The following is a 4,756-nucleotide window of genomic DNA, read 5'->3' on the forward strand; positions in this document are numbered from 1 at the left end:
TGCAGTGGCCTCCTTGTCTTTCCCTCTTCACCTTGTGTCTAGAAGCCTCTCCCCTTGGGACCCCAGGCTGGTGGGCTGTCCTGCAGCTCCCCTGCTCCTCCACTCTTTGCCCGCCATGGGTGTGAGGGGAGGCTCCCCAGTCTCCGATGACCTATGTGTTGGCTCTGTCGTCTGTCTTTGGCCTGATGCCATCATGACGATTTCCACCCTGGTTGTTGCCAGGGGAGGAAGAGGTGGAGGGGAAGGAGGAGGCGGGGTCATTGACTCCCAGGGAACACTCCCTCCCACTGAGCCGTGGAACTAGAGTGACCATTCGCTCCAACTAGCCTAGGGCCAAGGCGATTCCTGAGAGCAGAGACTCTGAGCTTTTTAACTGAGAAAGTCCCTGGCAAGCTGGGACGAGTTGGTCACCCGACATGGAAAGCCAGAACTGGATGGGGCTGGAGTTAGTGCCTTGCTGTCCCGGAAGAACAGAGTCTGCCTCCTCTGCACCCCCTGAGACTCCACAGGAATGCAGCCATGTGGCTGTGGAACCCAGGTGTGGCTCCTTGGGGATGAGGTCTTCGTTTGCCTCTGTACTCCCTCTGGTGAATGTTCCAAGAACTGGTGTGCTTGGAAACCTTGGCAATGCCCTGAGGACGAGATGGTCCCATGTCACTGGCACCACCCCACCCCGTGGATGGGGGCCCAGCTCCTGTCCCTGAGAGCTGAAGGTCCAAACCAGAGAAGCAGAGGCATTGTCAAGTCCAAGGGTGGGGGGCCCTCCCTAGCAGTCCAGTGGTTGGGACTTCACCTTCCTATGGAGGGGGTGCCGGTTTGATCCCTGGTCAGGGAGCTAAGACCCCACGTCCCTCGTGGCCAAAAAATCAAAACATAAAACGGAAGCAATATTGTAACAGATTCAATAAAGACTTTAAAAATGGTCCACATTAAAAAAAAAAAAAAAGTCCAAGCATAGGGTAGGAAGTGAAGAGATCAAGGACTTTTAAGAGCATGAGACAAAGCCAAGCCAGGAATTGAGATGATCCAGAAGAAAAACCGCTGAGTTGACCGTGTGGACCGCGAGAGGGTGGGACAAGAATAGGCAGGCAGACAGCCCTGACCAGCCATCACTAGTCACCCCTTCACTTGATGAGACTTGTGAAGGCACACGGTCCAACAGACAATGGAGGATGTTGGCTGGGTGCCAAACTCTGTGCCTGACAGTGCGTGGGATGCAGAAGTGAATTCCATGGATGCAAGCTTCATGAAGCAAAGACTGCTCATCTTTTACATTCCTAATTTTCCGAGCACCAAACAATATTAGCTAACCCTTATTTAGTGCTTAATTTGCACTAGGCATTGTCCTAAGACGTTTTAAAAACGGCTTTAGTGAAAATTATATTTCACATACCATACAATTCACCAGTTTCAAGTATACAATCCAATGGCTTTTAGTGTATTCACAGAGCTGTGCAACCATTACCACCATCAACTTTAGAACATTTTCCTTACCGTAAAAGGAAACCCTGTACCCGCCCATCATTCTCCCTTCCCCCTGCCCAGGTGACTACTAACCTCCTTTCTGCCTCTTTAGATTTCCCTGTTCTGGACATTTCATAAAAAGGGAATCATACAATATGTGGTCCTCTGTGACTGGCTTCTTTCACTTAGCATAATGTTCTCAAGGCTCATCCTTATTATATTTGTTTGTACTTCATTTCTTTTTATCGCCGGATAATCATCCACAGTATGGATGTGCCACCTCTTATTTATCCATTTATCAGATGGACATTTAGGTTGCTTCTGCTCTGGGGCTGTTACAAACATTTGTGTACAACCTCCATGTGGATACATGTTCTCATTATTTGTCCTCAGAAATTTATACATATGTCATTCAAACCTTAAAACCCTGTGAGGTAAGTAACATTATCATCCTAAGGCTCAGAGATGTCAGTTAACTTGCCCAAGATCACACAGCTTGTAGGTAGTAGTAGAGCTGAAATAGGAACCATGCAGCGTTGCTCAGACTGTGCCCAGAACCACTCTGCTCTATTATCTGGAAGAATGCCTGGCACATTCAGTAACTATTTATGGGACAAGTGGCTGAATTAGACAGGGGCCCTGCTCTCCAGAGACTCATAATATGGCTGCCTTCTTACAGACAGCTTCTCTCTAATTAATCTCTGCAATACTCTTGGGGTTGGAGATGGGGAGAGGAGAAGGTTGGCTGGAATCAGCTATTAAAAAGCTGAATGTGGTTAATGCCAATTGCGTTCAGCCAGGGCTAAGGCTGCAGGTTCCTCAGGGAGAGAAGAGCAGGCATTGGGGCCTGAAATTTCTGAGGTTATAGAAAGCTTCCTCTTTAGAGCAGCGAACAGGAAATCTGCTTTTTTTGATTTTTTTTTTTTTCAAGTGAGGGATGTTGAAGTTCATTTGTGTGCCTGGTAACCTCTCTGCCTAAACCTTGGACTGCCTGTTCCATATCACCTGTTACTGGATGACCAGGAGAGCTGATGCTGGGGTGGACGGCTGAGCCGAATACTCTAGAGCAGCAACGGCAGAGGTCCAAAGTCAGAGAGTCAGAAATCCTCATCTCAGCTCCAGGTGAGCAGAGAGACAAAGACCCCAGCCAACCACGTCCCCCAGAACCCCATCCTCCTGCCCTGCTGCTTCCTCTACAAAACCAGCCTGGAGGACCTTGCTCAGCAAGCTCCTGCCTGCACTTCGTACCAGCACCCACTCCACAGGCACTCTGATGTTTCTGGGAGGTGACTCTGACTCTTACAAACCAGGCAGTTATCAACATGAATCTTAAATTGTTTTTAACTGAAATATAACTTATGTACAACATTGTATTAGTTGCAAATTTACAGCAGATTGAGTTTTTTTATATATATACACATATATAATACATTCTTTTTCAGATTCTTTTCCATTATAGTTTATTACAAGGTATTGAATATAGTTTCCTGTGCTACACAGTAGAACCTAGTTGTTTATTTTATATATAGCAGTGGTGTTGTTCAGTCGCTAAGTTTCAAAAGAAAATGCTATAGATATTTAACAGGAATTTTAAGATATTTTTAACTTCTCAGAATCAGGGCCACTACTAGGCAATGTGATGCCCTGTGCAAATCAGAAGTAGGGACACCTTTTTTTTTCCTGGATAGATGCAACCTTGCACTAAGGCAGATCGCTGGATTTTAGTCCTTATTTGCCCCCTTAGTCAGGTGCCCTTGTACAGTGCACGACCTGCCCAACCTTACAGTGCCATTTGGGATGAAACAACTACTTAAAATGGCTAAGTCCTTTGCTCCTCTTCTCTACAATTATGATCATATGTATTTTTATATTTATAAAAGCAGAAGAGTATATACACTACTTCCCATTCATTTACTCTTTAAGTTAGACAAGTCTTATATTCTAGATATCCTTAGGGAAGTTGAGAAAGCTGGGCCATGAAACTCTGAAAATTGCCTGAAGGGTGGTGCTCTACTTCTAAGATCCGGGTTCATGTTCCCCTCCTCCAGCAATTCTCCTACTCCTTTAGTGCAGGGACCACTCTCCACCTTGTTTCCTAGTTATTTCTTCTTCCTTCTACTAGACTGTCAACTCTCTGAAGACAAGGGCCATTTGCAAACAGCAGAGAGACCTGAGGGAGTTTACTGGTCGTCTTTTGATAGAAAATGAACAGAATTGCTTGAATCATTATTGATACCATGCAAAAGACTTGATCCATTTTCTTCAGGGACTTGCATCTCTGAACTCTTGTAGTCTTTTGGGTATGAGCAACCCTTCATAGAACAATTTACTTCCATTTTTTCTTCCATCCAGCAGCTGATGGGAAAAACTTTGCTGACACCAACAGGGCTTGTGGATGGCAGAAGATTGTTAAATATCAGATCTCACTTAGGATCGAGTCATGCCTTCTCTAAAGGATTGCTTTCAGGAGCTGGTAGATTCCAGCAGTTTCTCTGATGGGGGCTCTGTGTGTTTTCTTTAGTAGGTTCCTTCTCAGCTGTGCTGAGAAGCCGGGGTTAAGCTTTGGTTTGAACCAAATGAGAGAAAAGGTCGGGTGTGGGGAAAAGAAATAGAATCCACCGTGGCAGTCAATGTGACAGGCATCCGGGTGTCGGCACAAACAGTGGGATGTGATGGGCACGTCTTCTTAATTAAGGAATAGTTTTGGGATCTACTTAGAAAAGCTGTGAGACCCGGCTCAGTGTGCCACACAACCGAGCCTCATTAGCTCAGATGCCTCCCCACAGACGAGAGAGCTGAGTATTTCCCTAATGTTGGAAACCTGGTAATTGCCTTTTGCAGGAAAAGCAATGACTGTTTCTGCACACTCCCCCAATTTCCTGAAAACTTTGATTGTTTTTAGGACATTCTGGGATGAGTAAAAATCCAAGGCAGCTCCTTCTAAGCTATATTTTATACCACGGGCCCTGAGGTCATGTGTTTCTTCTTCTCCCTCAGTAGAACACCGCTCATTTTGGCTTAATGCCTTTGCTTTAGACATTGTCCATCTCATCCCCACTTCCTCCCTTCTGAGAGTCAGGAAAAAAGGATATCTCTTCAGGAAATGGAGCTCTGGCTCTCGGGGTGAGGAAACAAATTTACGATGCACAGATCAATTTCACATGGTTTTCAGACGAGGATTGCTTTGAAAAGTGAACCTCTCATTAAACTCCACCAGGAGGATTGTGTTCCATATTGCCTTTCTCAGCAGCCTTCTAGATCTCGCTGGGCCAGGAACAGCCCCTCTCAGGCC

Source organism: Bison bison, unplaced genomic scaffold (assembly GCF_000754665.1).
Source record: "Bison bison bison isolate TAMUID 2011002044 unplaced genomic scaffold, Bison_UMD1.0 scf7180017864456, whole genome shotgun sequence".
Classification (NCBI taxonomy): Eukaryota; Metazoa; Chordata; class Mammalia; order Artiodactyla; family Bovidae; genus Bison; species Bison bison.